General features: G+C 47.7%; 1 long non-coding RNA gene across 1 annotated transcript; it reads left to right on the top strand.

Annotated features, from left to right (window-relative positions):
- Positions 1–7,464: 7,464 nt before the first annotated feature.
- Positions 7,465–9,404, top strand: LOC140681267 (uncharacterized). The gene is made up of 2 exons (XR_012052478.1): positions 7,465–7,759; positions 7,905–9,404. It is a non-coding gene; the product is annotated as an uncharacterized lncRNA (long non-coding RNA).
- Positions 9,405–21,032: the final 11,628 nt, after the last annotated feature.

Genomic DNA, 21,032 nt, shown 5'->3' with positions numbered 1-21,032 from the left:
CCCGGCACCAGCGGAGGCACCGGTAAGGGAAGCCCTGCGAGAACCCCGCCTGCAGGAAGAGCTTCGTGCGCTGCTCCAGCTCCATCCCCATCAGAGGACCCACCCTGCTCAGAGCCCTGGTGACCCACATGCCCTGTGATACACAGAGGGAAGTGGCTGCTGTTATTTTATTTTGCCTCTTATTATCTTCTATCGTCCTCCCTTCCAAACACAGAAAACTGGGGTAAAAATCAACAAATTCATCAAAGGTATCTAAAGCCTCACATCTTACTTGTGTTTTGGGGAATCTTGGATTCCAGGAGATACCTGTGAGGATATGGGGGTGTTTGGGGGCTATTTGGTTTAGGTGTCTTTATTTCTTGGCACTCCAAAAGATGAGAGGGACTGATCTGTCTGCTCAAAACCACTCAGTGCCACTAAAAACTACTGAATCCCACCCCAAAATTACTTGATTCCACTGCCTCTCAGGGTGAAATTGGGTTGGAAGGGGATTGGGCAAAGTGGGATGCAAATCAGGAGGGTGAGATGAGCATTGGGTGGGGCAGGAAGGGTGGAATGGGGATTGGGAGGTGTGAAATGGGGGAAGTACAGTTTGGGAAGGGGTCTTGATGTCCAGGAGGGGTGGGATGGGTCGGGATAGGGATTAGGGAGGTGGTCTGGGGTCTGGAATGAGACAGATGAAGTTTGGGGATGATTAAGGTAGGGGGAGTGTCGGAACTCAAAATGTCCCTCAGACATTTTTGGAGGTTCCAGGCCTTGGTCAGAAGCATTTTAGACCCTGGCAAGCAGCTGGAAACAGCTGTGATTTTGAGTTTGAGCCATGGAATGAGTTACCAACTTTGAAGGTGGAACAAGCGGTCACAGAGGGTTAGATGGTGTAGTAAAAGTAGTCACAAATTAGAGGGGAAAATTTTTTAATATTATACAGGGGGGTTTTAACACATGTACAGGGGGGTTTTACTTTGTACAGGGGGGTCAGGAGTTCTAAGATGGAGGAAAGTGGGCCTGATCCTGTTCTTCCTCCTTCTTCTTCCTTGCCTCCATGTTCTTGGTGATGTTGGCACTCACAGATTGGTTTAGAGTAGAAAAGCACATTGTAACATGGATAGTAGGTATTGGGAAAATCTGTAAACATATAACACGTAATATATCATATAAAAGACAGCAGCAGCCCTGGGTGGGGAGAGAGAAGAAGACAGAAGGCAGTGAGGGTGTCAGGAGAGTGTGTGTGCCTCTGCCTGGGCCGCTGACCAAAGCAGCCGCAGCGGGCAAAGACAATCTTTTAGATAACTAGCAATAAACTGCCTTGAGACCCAACAACAAGAGGCTGCGGAGTTTTTCTTTGGAAGCAAAGGTTGGAGGAGAGACTTTACCACCACACGAGAGCCCCGAATCAATCCTGGGGGTTCTCACACATTACCAGCAGGGATGGTATAATGAACATCCTTTTAATCTTGGGGTTTTGTCTGGTAACGAGCAATAATTTTTAAACACTGGATTTGATCATTTGAAAACAAGGGGAAGTTCTTCCCTGATGAACACACATGCTTTTAATTGGCCAGTTGAAAATGCTGGTTACACAGGGCCTCCCAAAGTAGCAACCAGAGCTTTTATTTGTTTGTACTGACAGTGTTTGAAAAAAATATATATTTAGGAGCTGTTTTTGTTTGTCAGTCTTCCTGGGAAACATTTTTGTCAACTCAGAACAGCAGCAAAAGCTGAGTTTAATAAAGAAAACCTTCCAAAACCAGCCTTTCTTACTCTCTCTGTGAACCTACTCAGGTAACAATGTTTATGTTGACTGCTGATAGCAAAACGGTTGGGATATTTGTAGAGCCTCTGCAGCTTGTTCTCCACACACTTTAAATTGCCTGTTGACTTAGGAGAGTTACATTTGCCAGCCTAAGACCAAAGTCTTTGTAGGAGATGATGGGGATCAAATTTCATTTCAGTGGGATTTGGCATTAGGAACCAATTTCCTACTGATTTGTTTTTTTTTCTAGCAGGAGTTCAGCTGCTGTTTGGAAAACCTCGTGTGTTTTTATAGAAAATAAACTTTGGTCCACGACAAATCCAGGGCTTGATTTGAACAAATTGTCATGGAACAGAGAGATCCACGCTCTGAGGAGTGCCGTGCCAAGGTACCCAGCGCCACCCAAAATCAGCCCTTGGCACCTTGTCACTTACAGTGCTGGCTGTTATTTAAAACCACCTGATGAGTCTGGAAACCTCAGAGGCAAGAAGAGAAATCCTTTTAGCTGTGCTGCTTGTTTGACCACGGAGGTCAGCGTTCAGCAGTGCCCGTGCAGAGCTGCCCCTCGCTGTCAGGGCTGTCAGACCAGTTCTGATTTCGGTCACCGAAATGCGTTTTGTTGTAACTTCATAGGGCAGACTGCCCAAAAGGCACAATAATCAGTATCTCTGAGTGAGTTTAGCTGCTGAGAGTTTCTGAGTGCAGCCACAAGGAGGAGCTGGGATTTGTTGGATGAGAGCGGAGCTGCTCCTTTGCACACTCGGGAGGAGTAACCGGCTCAGAACTTCTGCTTGTGGACTGATCACAAAAGGAACAGAAAAAAGCCTGTCAGTCCCAGCACTCAGCTAAAACTGGTCCTGGGGTATCTTGAAAATGTTGCAGAACAGCCTTTGGTGAAGTAGAAGGATGCAGAGCTTTGGAAAATCTGCAACTTGAAAAATGATAGGAGCCAGCAGAAATTGTTTCCATCTTGATCCAGGCTCAACTTGGTCATGGTGTCCACCTCCGTAGGAAATGTCCTTTCATGCAGTGGGATAGGAGACCAATAAACTGTATTTCAACTAGCAAAATGCAGAGAGCAGTTTGCCTTTTCTAAATTCCATAGAAAATACCAGGGAGATGCACAACAGTCCTGGGTCCTGGAATTCCTGCCCCGACAGAGCGATTCCCTGCTTCACTAGAAGCGGTTTGGGATTTGATGCACTGCCCTGGCCTCCAGCTGCCATTCAGATGGGCTCGAGCCCCCCACCTGATATTTGGGGAGACATCTTGGGCATCCTGCATGTCCCAGGTGCCACTGGGGAGCCAGACTCTGTTGGATTAAGTTCTTTTCTGACCCAGAGATGGGGCAACTGAGACATGTTTTAAAAACTTTTATTCCATTTCCAGTCTCATGAAAAGGGTGAGACAATACAGATGTTATAATTCACCCAAGACAATCAGAAGCTGTTTTTTAATTACAATACCCTAGAAGTGTTTCTTGGCCTATCAGCTTTTGTCACACCTTGCTGTAGATGCTTAAAAGCAAATCATCTAAAATTACCCTTTGTGGGTCCTACTCCAGTGCATCTTTCATAGTTCTATTTCTCCAAAGCATCTAGGTTATTTGCAAGGCCATCCTTTGAAACTCGTTTCCAGTTCCATTTCTCTCTCAACAATGTCTGTCCTGTTCCATGGCATTTCTAAGTCAGCACTTCTTATCTCAAGGTTTACATGCAGATCTGTGAGCCTTCTGTCAGGCTTGGAGAATTCTCCACAAATCCATTTCCCACGGGCATCCTGCATGGCCCAGGTGCCGCTGGGGAGCCAAACCCTGCCCATGTCCAGGGAATGTCCATCAGCCTCCCGGGAAGCGCTGGCTGCAGGAGAGCCCAGCCAACACCAGATGCCACTGTTCCCTCAGCATGGGAAAAATCCTGTTTATGATGCAGGGGAATTATTCCCAACCTTTTCCTGCATGCATCGGGTCTCTGGAGCCTGCAAGAACTGGCTTTCTGTTAAAGGTTGGGGTTTAGACATTCACTAATGACTCTGATGCCTTCCAGGAGACGGTGCCCAGCCCATCTCTCTTCCAGGACCTGCTCCTGCTTGGAAGTGCCACTTGGCCTGAGCCTGGCTGCTGCAGGGATTAGCATGTTCACTAAGAACATTTATTTTTCTAAGTAGAGGGGGATTTTGGTATCCCTTCCTTCAATCAGAAAAGGAAAAAGACCAAGAATTCTTTAAAATGGGTGATGTGGGAGGGTTTAAAGTACATCTGGGTTCACTTGGCTTTCAGATATTTTTTCCCCTTCAGCCTGACATTGCATTTAGCTAATATGCCATCAGAAAAGAAAGAAAGAAAGAAAAAAAGGAGTTTTGTTTTTGACCTAAGCCATGGTTATGCTTCACTTGGATTTCTTCTCCTAGAATCACAGGATGGTTTGGTTTAGAAGAGACCTGAAAGATGACCCCTGCCAGGGGCAGGGACACCTTCCACTATCCTGGGTTGCTCCAAGCCCCGTTCAACCTGGCCTGGAACACTTCCAGCGATGTGGCTGCCACAGCTTCTCTGGGCAAAATATTTTCATATTTTTGGGTCATGGGGAGTAGCACTGGAGAGTTCCCTTCCTCCAAATTAAAGCTAGGAAGTAAGCACAGCACAATTAATAGAGACCAGCTAGGGAAAAAAATCAGTTTACAGACCATGTTGATTGTGCATATGCACGTGTTGTTTCTTCTTTGTATTCCAAGCTTTCCTAGGACATACATCCTGAATTCGGCAGGATGAGCAAAAGAAAAACCAAAAGTGTGGTGGAAATTCAGCTGTGAGATGTAAGCCAGGCAGAAGGTGGCAGTGCAGGCGTTTGGTAAAGGCCGAAGCAGCAGCAGGCAAAGGAGATGAGGTGAGGTGGCCCGGAAGGGGTCTGGCTTATCCATTTTACTTGTTAGGGATGTAAAATCACAGCCAAAGTTCTGATAAATAATGAGAATGGACACGGGAAAGAAAACTGTCATCTTTTAAATTCCAGCTGTAGGAAAAATGACCATTTCAAACTGCTCAGTTTCAATAATTTCTAACGTTAGACATTCCAACACTTACACATTCTTCCTGGAGGGAAAGCGTGTACTTTTCTGGTCTAATGAGGATCAGTAACGCTGAGTGACTGGCCACAAAGTAGCTCTCGAGAAGCATTCCTTTGAAGACAAGCAACCATTTTTGTGTGGGGAGTCCTTGTTAAGCAAGTTGTGGATTATCAAAACCATTTCTTTGCCTTACAAATCGCAGACCTTGCGGACACATCCACCAGGAAGCTGTCCTTGCCCAGGGGAGACCATGGAGAAATCTCTTAATAAAACCCTAAGGAAGGACTGGCAGAGCAAAAGCCTGGCTGTTTGGCCTGTCTTGTTTGGTCTGATGAAAAGTGTCCTCTCTCTGTAAGCCTTGTCCTTACTCTTGGGGGGAACAGAGGTTTTCCAGAGTGAGAATAAATTTAAGTGAATATTTTGTTGGACTTGGATTAGGAAAGGGAGGCACCATGAAGGCCAAGAGTGCCCTCCATAGGACCTCAGCTGCATTAGAATAAACAGATTTAGGCAGTCAGAGTTAGAGATTAGAGACTGAGATAGAGATAGATATGATAGAGATAATAGAGATAGAGATAGAGATAGAGATTATAGAGATAGAGATAGAGATAGAGATAGAGATAGAGATAGAAATGATAGAGACAGAGATAGAGCCACATGGCTGGATGGGGCTTGAATCAACCTGGGCTGGTGGGAGGTGTCCCTGCCCATGGAAGGCAGTGGGCTTGGAGGCCCAATCCAACCCAAACCATTCTGTGATCTCAAAGCAAAGGCAAAAGGGCAGCAAATGGAGGCCCAAGAGGCCCAGGCACTGCCCAAGAGGAGGGAAGAGCATTTATCTGGGGTGTGCAGATGGTACAGCACTGGTGCCAGAATCTCTTGCAATGGTGCAGCGTATGTGGGTAGCAGCAGCAGGATGAAATGTGTTTGTGCATGCCCCAATAACCACCAGCAAACCCCAGCTTGAGGAGAGTCACCAGCACGTCAGAAAGAAGAGAGACTTATGAAAGGATTTGTTACCAAAAGTTTATCCTTTCCAGAGTTGCAGCTTTATATCTGCTAAACTGCTGGGATTCTTTCCTCAGGCTTGAACTGGGTTTGAGTCAGACCTTGGAGACACAAACAGCAGAGCAAGTCCAGACACCACTGGAGTCATAAACAAACCTCCTGCCAGCTGCCCATCTACTCTTGTGCATCATGTTCAATTGCTTGTGAATGGAGTCCTCCCTCCTTTGTCCAGGTGGTTTCAACATTGTGTTGCAATCCCTGTCGCTGGCTTGTGTGTTTTTAAAAACTTCTTAGAAGAGTATCTTAACAGTACATAACGATAAAATATATGACAATTTTTTTTGCACGAATTGTCATATCCATATAGCAGCATCTTTTAATAATTTTGACTATGTTTAAATGAGATCACCAAGAGAGACTATAGCTCTGCACAGACATGTGCAGGCATGCCTAGGAATTTGGCTTGCCTGCAGTTTATCTGTCTCAGTTAAAGGCAGGTGCAGCCTTTTGCTTCCATGGACATTGATGAGCTGGTAGATGTGCTAACAGGGAGAGAGCTCACACACAGCAACTGGTCCTGATCTAATCACACACATTCTTACAGTGCTGTTTGGCTCCAACTTGCCCAACTGCAGGAATATTTTCAGTTTTCCTTCCTACCTCCTTGGACAGGGATCACCCAAGTTTGGGTAATCAAGCCGTTTGCAGTTTGCCACTTCTCCCCGTCTGTGGCTAAAGAGGGGAATTACAGGATGGGAAAAGTGGCTTAGGCTGCAATTCTGCTTTGCAGATGAGAAGGAGCTTCCCTGGAGTACCTGCAAACATACTGGGAATGCTGGTGAGTGGCTCAGAAAGCCCGGCAGGTACTCAAGCCTCCCTCACTTCCTCCCTCCCTCCCTCCCTCCCTCCCTCCCTCCCTCCCTCCCTCCCTCCCTCCCTCCCTCCCTCCCTCCCTCCCTCCCTCCCTCCCTCCCTCCCTCCCTCCCTCCCTCCCTCCCTCCCTTCCTTCCTTCCTCCCTTCCTTCCTTCCTTCCTTCCTTCCTTCCTTCCTTCCTTCCTTCCTTCCTTCCTTCCTTCCTTCCTTCCTTCCTTCCTTCCTTCCTTCCTTCCTTCCTTCCTTCCTTCCTTCCTTCCTTCCTTCCTTCCTTCCTTCCTTCCTTCCTTCCTTCCTTCCTTCCTTCCTTCCTTCCTTCCTTCCTTCCTTCCTTCCTTCCTTCCTTCCTTCCTTCCTTCCTTCCTTCCTTCCTTCCTTCCTTCCTTCCTTCCTTCCTTCCTCCCTTCCTCCCTCCCTCCCTCCCTCCCTCCCTCCCTCCCTCCCTCCCTCCCTCCCTTCCTTCCTTCCTTCCTTCCTTCCTTCCTTCCTTCCTTCCTTCCTTCCTTCCTTCCTTCCTTCCTTCCTTCCTTCCTTCCTTCCTTCCTTCCTTCCTTCCTTCCTTCCTTCCTTCCTTCCTTCCTTCCTTCCTTCCTTCCTTCCTTCCTTCCTTCCTTCCTTCCTTCCTTCCTTCCTTCCTTCCTTCCTTCCTTCCTTCCTTCCTTCCTTCCTTCCTTCCTTCCTTCCTTCCTTCCTTCCTTCCTTCCTTCCTTCCTTCCTTCCTTCCTTCCTTCTTTCCCTTTCCCTTTCCCTTTCTCTTTCTCTTTCTCTTTCTCCTTCTTTCTCTTTCCCTTTCTCTTTCCCTTTCTCATTCTCTTTCCTTCCCTTCCCTTTCTTTCCTTCTTTCCTTCCTTCTTTCCCCAGATAAAACTCACTTTCAGATCTGATCATCTTTTATTCCTTTCCTCCTTCTCCCTTCTAGACTCTTTACGGTTTGTCCCTAGACATCTTGTTGAAAAGCTTCAGAACAACAGGAGTGGTGTCACAGGCAGAGGATGGGGATCAGCCTCTGAGTCTTGCCTACCCTCTTCTACCGCTTTTCTCCTTTCCTACAGCCCAAAGTGAGAATTCTAATTTTTGGCAACAGTATCTCGTTGATTTCTATAGTCTGACATTTTCCTTATCCCTTAATTCTTTGCCTGAGTTCTGCTGCTGCACCACACAAGCTCCCTTTATCACTGAGCATTCTCCACTTCTCTCTATCAGATGTCAAGCTATTGATTCGGAGGTGATGTCAAGGTCATTTGGGATTCTGACACTTTCCTTGAGAGTTCTCCTTGGGAATGCTTGGAGATTTTGGTGACTTTTGGCCAGACACAAATGTCCTAGTTATGTTCTATTTCCTCTTGACAGCTGTACCAGGGAACAATGTTTTAATGGGAATAATTTAAATTTTTAATATGTCGGTCCCTGAATAAAGAACGTTCAAGACTGAAGAAATTCTAAACACTATCATACTTAATGCAATCCTTATCCTACCCTATCTCTTCTTTCTCTTGGATTTTGAAGAAGATCAAAGGAATTATTTATTCACAGTCTTTGTAAGTGAGTGCTAGCAGTTATGTTCAATGTGCTAATCATGTGCAGCGGCAAAGCAGAAATGGAAACTGGACTATCTGCAAATGTTGCCTCTTTTTTCCCCCATGCCTTCTGATTACTCTGTGGATGCAGCATCCCACAAAATATGTGAAGTTTACATAGAGAGCAACAGACAGAACAAGTTTCAACAAGAATTCCTTTCTTCCTGGCTGAAGTGTACAAACCCAGCAACTGTGCTCCCAACACAAGCTGCAGTTTCCATGCCTCCTGTACATGTGCTTGTGTTTTTGTGGGGCTTTTCAAAACAAACTGGGCTGAATCACACTGCAGGAGCTTCCCAGGCTGTGTCCTTGGCCAAGCCTGGAACAGCAGACTCACACCAAAACCTCTTGCCTGCAGGCAGGTAGGGACAGCAATTGTTTACTCACTTGCACGAATCATGAGGGGGTTTTCCCTTCACTTTATAGTCCCATATGGTGATGCTTCTCCTGTTGGGCACTCTCAGCCTCTTCTCATGCACCCAAACTGCCTCCAGGAGCGCATCCTCCATCCTCTGACCCACCCCAGCCACCTTTGGGCATGAGATCCTGCTCACTCCCACTCCTGTTCCCTTCTCTGGAGCCACACTCATCCTGCCTATCACACCGTCCTGCACTTCCACCTAATTTTGTATCCCGACTTTTAATTATGGCAGGTGGGCCAGAATTTCTACACGAGAGACAGAAGAAGTGACCCAAGAGATCTCCAAGAGACACAAAAAGTGTGTCTTGCTCTGACAGTCAGCTGAAGGATTTGCTCTCCCAGTGCCTGCATTTCCCAGAACACACCCCAGCCTCTCCAGGCAGTGATTTTCTCACATCCCAAACCCCTCACTGTCCATTTCCAGCCCTCCCAGAAATGAGGTCCTCGTGGCACTCGTACCCCAGGTACCAAGACAGACAAAACCAGCCAGCATTGACAGGTTTGGTTTCGTTCCAAGGGGTAATTTCTGTTCTTTTTCTAACATCTACATCTCCAAGGATTTAATCTATACTCCTGTGGGTCTCAGATTCAGTCAAAGAGAGAAATGGAGAGTTTCTAGCCAGGCAGAAGCCTGGGAAAGAGTTGGGAAAGAATGTAAATAAAAGAGCGGTGTATTTTGAATAAACCGGAGTTTTACTCTCAGCAGTCTTCTGAGTCAGTCTTCTCATTCCCGTCCTGCCTCGACAGCGACATACTCCTGAAGCAACTGATGACCACACAAAATGTTCATTTTACAGGAGGTCCCGCTCTGCCCTTGGAATTCCTTGGAAAAAATCCACCCTCACCCAAACCTGGTCTTCCTCCTCCAGTCAGTTTTCCTTTGGTTCAAAAAAAAAGGTTATTTTATGGAGCCCTGGACAACTGCAGGTGAAAGTACTGCAGAGATGGCAGCTATAAAAAAAAATGTTGTTAATATTTGAAGGACCATAAACACAAAAAAAAAAAAAAAAAAAAAAGAGAAAAAACACCCCAGTTGTTCCAGTTTTCCATCAAACTGTGAGCAGCATCCTGCACCTGTGGGTACAGACCAACCTTCATTATGACAACTCTGTGAAAGTGCATTCGGGGCATTTTGTAATAGCTATGTCACAGTTACATTATCAACAAGTACAAGCAGAAATGGATTTTTACAGCCTGGAGATGAAATTACCCACCCTCCCCTTGCCACCTCTCTCATGAAAATCCCCGTTACAAACAGCAGGTGCCTTAGAACACAAATCAAGGTGGTGTTTGGTCTGGTCTGTTGACAAATACTACCCAAATATCAACCCCAAACCTCAGCGGGCAGCAGAGGGAGGTCACCTCCCTGTCAAGGAAAAGCAGGCAGTGAATTGCAGCCAGCTTTGAACACAGCTGCTCTCAGGAAATATTCCCGGGATCAGCCCTCCTGACCCTTTGTTATCTCACCCACCCACATCTTATCTGGGACTCTGCACTCCCACATTTACATGCAGCATTCCAAGTCACTCCTCCCAAACCAGCTCCTTATCAGCCCTGCCCTGGCTCACAGGTGGCTCTGCTGTCCTTTATGTCCCTCCCCGCTCTGGGGGTGCCACCACAGCCGGGCTCCACCTGAGGAGAGGCTCAGGATAAAGCAGAGGGGTGACGGTGACAAGGCCCAAGTGCTGGGAGGTCACGGCCAGCACCTGCTGATGGCACAGAGAGGGATCCTTCCCTTCAGCTCACCCAGGAACTTTCCATCCCCAGCCCAGAGAGGGAGCAAGGACAGTCACGAGCCATCTGTGACCCGGCAAGTGACGGCCTCGGTGACACCACTGGAGAATGTGGCAAAGTGATTTCCTGCTGAATGAAACCCAGAGAGAGCTCGGGAACACCTTCACCCGGGGGTCACCCAAAAAACTCATGTGGGGGGATGAATCCCAGAATCCCGGAGTGGGGCAGGGCTAAGGGAGCACAGAGGCTCAGCTGGTGCCACCCCAGGGCCATCCCGAGCACAGGGCACAGCGGGGTGTGCACAGGGCTCTGGAATATCCCCACCAGGGAGGACCCACAGCCTCTCTGGGCTCTGCTCCAGTGCCCACAGGGAAGTTCTGCCTCCTGGGCAGGGAATTGCCGGGCTCAGCCCTGCCCGGGGCTCTGGGGCCATTGCTGGGCCTGTAGCAGGGCCTGGGGCTGCTCTGCCCTCCTGCACACAGGGACGGACAGGGATGGACAGGGACACTCAGGGACACCCGGGGACACTCAGGGTCACAACAGGGTCACCCAGGCCTGAGGGCCCCTCTCAGCATCTCCTCAGCCCCAGCTCCCTCAGCCATTCCTGCTCCAGGCCCTTCCTCAGCTCCACAGCTCCCCAGGAGCTCCCTGGCCCTGCTGTCCCAAGGAGCTGGACAAGCACTCCAGCTCTGCCTCCCAGGGCTGACAATGTTTGTTTTTAATTCTCAGTGAAGACAACAACCTAGATCCCAGCTGATCCCACCCACCCCACATGGAGCCACTCCTGCCTTCTCTCCTTCCTCAGAGGACAAAAACCCCAGAAATGCTCTTGGCTCCCTTCTCCCAGAGGCCCTGGGGTGGTCAATAGCAATAAAAATATGCCTTCAGAGCTTTCACCCTCAAAGCTTGATTTTCCAGGCACTCTCCTGCAGTTCCTCTGTAATGGCATTTTTTAATGGCCTGGCCAAAGGAACCTAATCTTGCAATTACTCCATTTAATGCCATGTAATGGGTGAGCAGCTTCCTGGGATATGGGAAAGGAGAAGTGTGGTACAATTGTATTAAAGTGGGAAAATGGAGTAACTACTCACACTAAAAAGGATGAGGAATGAAAAGCAGCATGGTGTGAATTATAGAGAAAGGAATGGGTTTATGACATGCAGCTGAAGGTCTGGCAGCTTTTGAGAGTCACCATTCCCCTCCTGTCCCTTTCACTTGCCATCAGGACAAAAAAAGAGGAAAAGGAGGGAGTTGGGAGCATCAAATCCACAGGGCTTGCAAAGGGGATCAATTGGGTTGGAGGACGGAGTGAGCAGGGCAAGGGCAAGGCACCTCCAGCGAGATTCTCAGGAGAAGCTGGCAGCACAAGGCCCTAAAGATGGGGAACAGCTGAGCAACCCCAATTCCCAGGACTGAGATCTCTCTGATCCCTGACTTCACAGCATGAAAAAGGAGACTGCGGATATTAAAAAAAATAATAATGATTAAGGATATTGCTTGAAAAACAACCAGGGTGATCCTCAGCAGTGCAGGAGGGATGGCAGGAGGGATGAATTCCTGAGGGGAAGGGCTCCTCACTCCAGCTTGCAAAAGCCAAAAGTCAAATCTCCCAGGCTCTGGAATTCAGGAACAATGGGGAAATGGGGATGCCTGGCCCGTCCTGCTCAGTTTGGGACACTCGTGTCCCCATGGCCCAGTGCCGTCACCGCCACCCACCCCAACATTCCATCCAAGGGAGCTCTCCCATGTGAACCTTGGGGCCCAGCACCACGATGCTCTTCCATATCCCATCCAAAGGCCTCACTGCGCGCTCCACAGGTCCATGAGGGCACGCTCCAGGCTCCGGGACAGGAGGGGGAAGCGCTTTGGGAAGAGCGTCCGCTTCAGGTCCTCCTGGCGCGTGCTTCTGCCCTTCTTCCTCTTCATGGCGAGGCACCGCCGGCGGCTCCGGAGGGCTCACCCAGCCTTGCCGTGGTGCACATGGCCCAGAGCGCCCCAGCTGCGCTCTCAGCACCAAGGTGAGTGCAGGGCTTCCCAGCGCCCAGCCCAGGCGGGTGGGGACCTTTAGGGTGGAAGGGCTGCAAAGGAGGGAGAGAGGTTTTCAGGGCAGTAGGGCGGGTCGGCAGCACCTCGGAGATCACTCTTCACTGTGCTGCTGGGTGGACTTGGCACTGAAGTAGCTGATGAGAGCCACGTTTTCCAGCCTGCCTGCAGCTCTGAGGGGCACAGAGGTGTAATGGCATCTCCCACCAATGCACTCCCCATCCTGATGTCCCCTGCCAGCCTGGTGGCACCTCCTGGATGCTCTGGGGACAGCTCCAGTGCCAGGGTCCTGCAAGCATCAGCCCCGTACGCCCCCTCACCACCAGCCACCCCAGCACAAGGGTGAAATGCCAACACAGACATCCCCCCTAACAGATCCTGGGGAACAGTGTCTCATCAAGACTTGTCTTGGAAAGACAGAGACTGAAAATCTCAACATCTCATCACAGGTGGGAGACAGCAGCTGCCATTTATCACTCTCGAGGAGCTGATTGGCATCCTCAGTCATAACTGAATTCTGCGAGTGCACAAGAGAAAAACACCTTCAATTCTTCCCTTCATGTCCCCAAAATGCATGCCCTAGGTTTTGAGGCCTGCTTACTCTGATCAAGCCCTTCTGGATCTCACCAACATGAAGGAACTCTCCTTATGCCTGTCCAGCTGTTCTGTGCAGTACTTCCTGGAGTGACTTCCCAGTGATGCTAACAGCTTTACCTGGCACCCCCAAGCAGTTAAGGTGGAAGACTGCAGCAGCAAGTTCCTTGCCTCCAACCAGCTACAATGGAATGGTTTTCCCATAGGAATTACCCTCAGAGGAATAACCCCAGTCCCTCCAGCCAAACTGCCTCCTTTCCAGGGAAGCCAGAGGCTTGCATGCCTTTAAAAAAAGGAAAAATATCCCCAAATCAAGATAGTATTTCAAGTGGGATTATTGCTCGTTGGCCAAAGAGCTGGAAGTTTAGCTGGAACTTATTAGGCAAGCTTTGCAGAAAGGAGGCTGTAAAGAAGGAGGTGGTGTTGCCCTCGGTGCTGCATCCCACTGCCTGCATCAGCGGTGGCCAAGGGGCCGTGAAACTGGCAGGCAGAGGCAGCTGAAAGAAAAGGCAGCCAGGAAGCAGAGCCCTGACATGCAGGGTCTTCAGCCTCTTTCTTAGGTTTTCCTGAGAACGCCACCTGGGAGAGGCCAGCAGGAGAGGCTGGGAGCCAGCCCGTGCCCTTGCTGAGCAGATTAGCAGCACTGCTGATCATCCCTCCTTGCCACCCCCAGGAAAGAAGTGTGATCCCTGCCTGGCGCAGAAATGGATCCAGCGAGAGGCTCTGAGGCGAAACTCGCTCAAATATTGAACTAGAAAAATTTTGCTCGATCTGCCTCTCAGTAAACAGTGACTAATTGCTCTGGCTGGAGTTGATGTACCTTCTAGATTGGAAGGTGCAGACAGAACAATGATAGTGAAGGCTCCTTACCTGACACCGGCTGTACATTAATCATGAATGTTTGCTACGCAAATCTTGTCATACAAAGAAATTATTGCTGTTCCCATACTGACCCCATGTTTATTTATTACATGAGCTCTTTATTTGAACCTTGTCTGGTCTCTCTTCCCATATAAGCATATTAGTATGTGGCTTCCAAAGGCTCCCAGCTGAGAAATTGTAGATTTATTTGTGGCGTGGAGGGATGGCACACGACACGCTGACTGCAATGCAGAGCTGAGAGGCTCAGCTCTTACACCAGTGTCTCTTCATGCAAAATGTTCTCACCCCAAGGTCCCTTGCTGGGATGAAGGACACTTTCTAACAGCACAGGGCTGCGACTCTGGGTTTGCTCTGACGCTGCAGTATTAACCAATGGTTAATGTAGACTGTCAGCCCGAGGAGCCACAAAATAAAGCTCTGCTTGGGCTTCTTTAGGGTCCGCTCAGTAAAAGTAAAATTTTACACAGTGCTTCGTCCTTGGCTTTGTCACCTTTGCCTACCTCCAGAATGATGAGTTGCAAATAAATTTAACTGTGCCACCAAGTAAGTTGCAAGTGTGCTTTTGAATGTGGTGGTGTTTGGGTAGCTGGAGGGCTGAGTGTCTTTAAGCACCAAATATTCTCTTGCCAGAGGAGTTTTCTCCATGTGATTTAATGTTGGGCAACACTGGCATCCGGTGGGCAGAGGGTTTCCTCCTTAACAACTTGGGGCAGCTTTTGTCCTATGGCTTCTCAAGATGACCATTAAATGCAATTTCTACATTAATCTGGGCTTTGTTTTCCCCCTTCCTTCAGTTAGGCTGCAAAGCAGGCAGAACAATGTATTGTCTGTTTAGTGTTTTCTTTTAAACACGCCCTGCTATACAGTCTGGGATCTTCTGAAGTCAGCTGCCCCTCCACGCTGATCAGTTTTGTTGCGCAGGGACTCTGCCTGCCTCACACCTCAGGCAAGTCTCTGTTCCTCTCTTGAGCGGGACAGGAAGGGTCTCCATGGTTCCTGCTTCAAACCAAACCCTCCTGCCTGACCTCTTGGGCCCCTTCCTTGTCCACAGACATTATTGGTGCTCTTTTACTAGGGGAAACTGTAGAAAAGCCCCCAGAGCCTGAATGAAATCAAATCCCTCTTACACCCCTCAGCCCTCCCTGCCTCTCTCGCTGTTCTTCTGCTCTCACCTCTGCTTCCAGCTCTTCCCAATGTACCATCATTTTCTGATGCAATTAATTCTTATTGCTTCCAAATCATTAATAAAGCACCTAATTGTTGCAGCATTTCTGAGACAGAGAGGGCATGATTTATGTTTGGAATGAGATTTGAGCTACTCCAGCCTAGGCCTCAGATCTGGGCCTTGTGAGGCTTTCCAGCCTCTGGCGCAGTTAGAAATTAAGAGCTTGTGGCGCAGTTAGAAATTGTATTAAGGTGTGATGGGAAGCACTGGGCTGTCTGGGTGTGAAGTAGTATAGGTTTATAGTGTGAGGTTTAGGTCACCTTAAGAAAAAGACACACAATGTTCGCTTGCCAATGAATGTGCCTTTGTAAACTGTAAACTGTATAGAAGTGTATATAAGCTGCCATCTCCTCTCGAATAAACAGAGAACGTTGCATTAATCATATTGGTTTGACGTGCGTTCTGTCCTGTCCAGCTTTCCTGTTTCCTGAGGACCCTGGGTTCACGTAATTACCAGCAGGCCTGACAATGAACCTAGCAATGCCACACTGTGTACTTTTGCCCCTCTCCAGCATCACCCTTTCCTTAGGATCTCGGCTGGCTTTCCATCCATTCAACAACTTGCATCTCCCAGTCAATTTGAAATATTCCTCCCCCCTACTCCAGTATTTCTCTTTTATGGTGCAGCTGTAGCTTTTGCTAATTGTTCATGTAATGACTGGGTTTGTTTTTTTTTTTTTCCCTAAAGCAATATTTTTCTTGAGAAGTTGAATTTAAAGGGGCCATAAATTACTAATAGTAATTAATAAAAATTAAGAAATAATTCTTTAAATGCATATGCTGCCTGGAGCCAAATTCCTAAATCCCTGTTGCTGTTAGATCAGCTTGGGGTTTTATTCTCCCCTGAAGGAGCAGCAGTGCCCAAGACTGTCGGGAATACTCCAAGTGATGGAATAACTCTCCAACAACCCCAGGAAGCTGAGGGCTGGGGGTATGTGGTGGACCATGCCGGCAGCACATAGCTTACTGCTGCTCTCCTCCCTTGCTGACAGGAGGACTGGCTGTGCCAGGGCAAGAGGGGCTTCGGGGACCTGGTGGACAACTTGATCCTCTTGAAAAATACTGCCTTTAACCCGTGGAGAGCCCTGCCACTTCCACAAGACTGTTAGAAAGGGATTACACATTTAAGGGCAAGAGAGTTACGTTCAAGTAAAAAAGCAGCAATAAAAGGCTTTTGTGGTTCAGAGCATAAATCAGCCTTTTACTGCTTCTCCTTGCAGTGAGCGCAGCCGCAAGCGCCTGACTCGGGGATTTTTATATCTAGTGGTGAAATATCTGGGGGACAGCAGTGCCAGGGAGCAGGCACAGGACCCTGTGCCTGAGTCAGCACTGCCCAGCCAAGGATGCTGCAGCATCCTGCTGGCTTCAGGAGGGAGGATGAGTGTGATGGCATGGAGTCAGGGACATGATCCCATCGTGCAAAACAGGACTTGGAAGTGCGCAGAGATGGTTTTGAGGGCCACTTCACAACTGCTTCCCTCTCCTGATGATATTTAACTGCTGGTGGTTTTCTTTTGCCAGTGTAGACTGACTGAAACTCAGATCCACCACTCCAGCTTATTAAAAGGTCACATTTTACAAAGTAGCACAGCCACCCTAACCAAATGCGTGCTGGCTAATTGCCTTCGGTGTGAAATTAGGTTTGTGGTTTCTGTGGGATCAAGTGTGGCTTCCTCCTCTCCTCCACAACCTCCTTGGTTGTGTTCCCAGTCGCTGATGAGCATTTGATGTGCAGAAAAGACCTCAGTTTGCAGCCAGAAACACACATTCCAAAGCCCTGGCTTTGCCTACACCCAGGATGGTGCAGAGGCAGGAGGACTGGAGAAGCTGGGACGTAGCAGAGCAGAAAATGCCTCATGGGGCTGAACCTCAGCAGGCAGTTTGGGAGCTGTCAGGCAGGGTAGGTATGAATGCCCTACAGGTAGAGCATTAGGTCAACATGTCACTTTGTTTCCACTGCTCCTTGCAGTGTCAAGGGGGACAGAGCTGGCCACTGGGACACTGACCAGCTCTGGGTCCTCCCTTGCTGGACCAAAGGGTATATGCAGCACAGCAGTAAATTGTTTAGCTGAAAGCATGGGAGAACTTGTGCCTTGCACTGCAGCACCTTATGTCATTTAACAAAGCAGGCATGTGTCAGCTGTGGTGACAGAGATGCTCCTTGTCAGCTGGGCTGAGCGAGAAGTCCTGGTCCATTAGGCAACACGTGCCAGAGTGCACAAAGCTGGAAGCAGGCATCTCTGCACAGAGTGAGCCACCCTGAAACAAATCCAAACACTTGGTGTGACAGAAATATTCAGTTGGGTCTCCTCTTGCCTGCCAGCACAGCCTCATACGTGACAAGCAGCCAAAAGCCCTTGCAAGAAGAAAGCTTGTGCAAGAAAAAATGACTTCTCACCTGCAAACAGCTGAGACCCTTGGAAATACCTACTAGCCCACCTCAAACTGATGTCAGGACAAGGATGGGTGCTTCTTTATAGGTGCAAGCTTTTCAGTTCCCACCTGGAGAAGCAGAAGGAAAAATACAGGCTCCATATATGCACAGCCAGGCGAGCAGCTCTTTGGAAGTCCACGGCCTTTGAAGATAGCTGTGGTGAACATCTGTGGGGAGAAAGAGTGGCATGGGGGTGTCCCACCTCCTCCATCTCCTGCAGAGATTCTGTGCTGCGTGGCCCAGATCCCCAGCTCCACGTTTCCAGAAGTGGGACCTACAGTGGGAGCAGTGTGGAGCTCAGCTGTGTTTGCAGCACTTCAGAGATGAGATCATAACCCCAGAGGCAGAGCAGAGTCGAGCTCCAGGTAGGCAGGGAGACGTGAGCTCAGCCACTCACCGGGGACAGTTAATCCAGCATCAGCACTGGGCCCATTGTGGGGTGGTGTAATGCACTAAAATGTTTCTGGAGACCAGCCTTTAGTTACATAAAATACAATTACGAAGCTTGTGTTGTATTGACTCCTTCTGCAATTTTGTCTTTATACGATATTTTTTCTATCATCTAATTGGGTGGCTTCTTTCAGGTTCCCAGAGTACTCTTCTTTGTGCTTCAGGGGAGTTTTTGTTACTCTTTAAACAATAATTCTGAAAAAAACCCCGTTCTGATTTGTAGTAACACTCACACAAAGGGAAAGCTCCTGTTTTTTCAGCCCACAAGCCATCCAGTTCTCCCACAGCCTTCTTAAATTCCTAGCCACAGAATGGTTTGTGCTGGAAGGGGCCTGAGAGCCCATCTGACCCCAAGCCCACAAACACGGACACCTGCCACCAGATCAGGCTGCCCAGAGCCACGTCCACCATGGCCTGCTTTGACCACACAAGAGGCACTTTGAATCCAGATCTTGTCCCATTATCCATGACACGACCACTTGACCACTAACTGGCTTCAGCACAGTTTGCTGAGCTTTCCCCATTTCAGTGCTTTCCCTCTTCTGCCATAAAACCTGCCCCAAATTCCATCCAGCCTTATGAACAGGAATGGTTGCAAGCTTCCCTCCTAAGGTTTTTAAATTAAGACTTAATGAAGACTCAGAATTTAAGGTTAAATGTTATTAATTATGTTTATACAGTTCGATTTCTTTGGCAAGTATTTGAGATAAAAAACAAAACAAGACAAGCCCCAAACGATATTTGCACATTCTAGAACACCGCAAATCCTTCCTTGAAAATGCACAAGAAATCCCTGTAGAGCACTGGTACACTTTCAGCCAGCCTCCTGTCCAATTTCCTGGGGAAAAAGAAACCAAAACAAAATGCAAGTTCACAACCTTGTGATTTTTAAAAAAGTGAAATATCTTAAATATTTGTATTTGTCTGTTCTGGCTGCTCAGTGTGCATTATAGCTACATATGCAATTAACTTCTATTCCACACCTCTGCATGGGTGAAGATCTGAAGTACAGATCCCCTTTGCATCTACTATACATCACTTCTAAAGAATTGCCTTTAAAGTATTACATTAGGCTGCTGTTTACCTTCCACTTAGGTCTTTCATTACAAATCCAGCCATTGGCTGGATCAAGTTTTCATTTCTGTAATATTTTTTTCTCGCTGTAGCAATGCCTTGTAAACAGCCTCCTTACATAGGACTATGAGTGAGATGGAAAAGCCAGGGAATATCTTGTGGTATGAGGAAAAAATTGCTGTGCTTACTGCCTTATAAAATGCACTTGATAAATTTGAATAATCTGAATTTTTATTGCAACAGTTTTTAAAGTAAAGAGGTACCATTTTCCTCTTTTTTTTTTTTTTTTTTTTTTAATAATGCACCAAAATCTTAATAAACTATTTTGTCTGAACCACAGGGAGAAATGAAAGGCTTTTCTATGTAGTGACTCACTGGATTATTGAAAACAACTATGTGGCTGCAACTGTTTGACTTCCTGATATATCTTTCTCCTCTGTTTTTAATAACGAGATCACTGTAGAGCTTTGATGAAGAATGAAATTTCTTTCTTTTCCAGATTTGATTTTTTGACAGAAATATTTACGTGGGTTAGAGAAATGCATCTAAAATGACACAGCTCAAGTCTACCAGGATCAGATTTTTACATACACGAGTTGCAGAAATCTGCCTGCCCATCTTAATTCTCATAATTTATCCCCTTGTGTGTTTTTTCCTTCTGTGGATCAGACAATGAATTTTTCCTCCCTTTTTGTGAATAAGCCTCTCTCAGAAATGAGACACATAGCTTTAACTTCTGGGGGAAGCGTTGGCACCTCTGCCAAGGAAAGGGATGTGAATTGATGGGCTGCTCTGCTCTGGAACATTAAGCAGATCACACTCCCACTGCAAAGTGCCATTGTCAACATTAAACCCTCTTGTTAATAGCCCACTGGTTTGGGTTTTTTCTGTTTGTTTTCCTTTTCAAGTGTATCTACAGTTAACTGCAAGGAAAAAACCCAAACTGCAGAACAGTGCCGAGAAGGGTCTCCCTCCTAAATAGCCTCTCAGGTAGCTGCTGTAAGCTCTCCTCTCTCCATAGGTAGGAAGCAGAAGTGTGGGTGCCTTAACCCATCTCCAACACCATTACAGACAGTAGATGATGTTTTTAAAAAATGAATTCTTTGCTATGGGATTCAGGAGGAGATTGTGTGTTTTGGTGCTGCTTGACATGCTGACAAGCAGGGGAAAAATGTTGCCCTGTAAACTTGGCTGTCTCTGTTGATTGAGAGATGTCTTATGGAAAGGTACTAGTCAGTGTAAACCCCAGGATACCCAACAAAGAGAGATTTCAATAAATATAGAGAGCCATTAAAGCAGCTCACCCTCTCTTCACAGGCTCAGGTGTAAAGAGAGATGCTACCTATGCATTTCTGTTGATCTCCATGCTAAACAAAGCCACAAGCACATGGAGCAAGTAGCATTTCAGATATCACCATGTTCCTTTCAATTAGCCTGGAAAACCTGTCCAGGGCTGAGCCCTCTCCCACTGAAACTCCAGTTTAGCATCACTGACACAGAGAGACAGATATTCCCTCCATTGTGCTTTTGGGGTGGATTTTTTCCCCCACTATGCAGAACAGGTGAACAACTTTCTTCTTCTTAGGCATTTACAAGACTTTTTAAAGATCAAAGCAACCAAGCAACCAGGTAAAACAAACTGCACCTGCCAGCCCGTTGGACCACTGTAAAATTCAGTGCTGGAAGGGACTTTCTCCAGAACAGTCTCCTGGCCTTCACAAGGCATTCACCTTAGTCTTCCTGATGACCTCTCTGCATGCAGCTCTATTGGCAGAGCACGGCTTGGGGAGCCATCAAGAGAAGGTGATGGTACAAATGCCCCCACCTTTGTAAATAAAATATCTCACACAATACAGGGCTGCCAATGGTTGTTTTTCTGGCTCTCACACATCTACTC

This window comes from Taeniopygia guttata, chromosome 33 (assembly GCF_048771995.1).
Source record: "Taeniopygia guttata chromosome 33, bTaeGut7.mat, whole genome shotgun sequence".
In the NCBI taxonomy this organism is placed as follows: Eukaryota; Metazoa; Chordata; class Aves; order Passeriformes; family Estrildidae; genus Taeniopygia; species Taeniopygia guttata.
The sequence above is the reverse complement of the archived record's forward strand: the minus strand, read 5'-3'. Positions and strand labels throughout refer to the sequence as shown.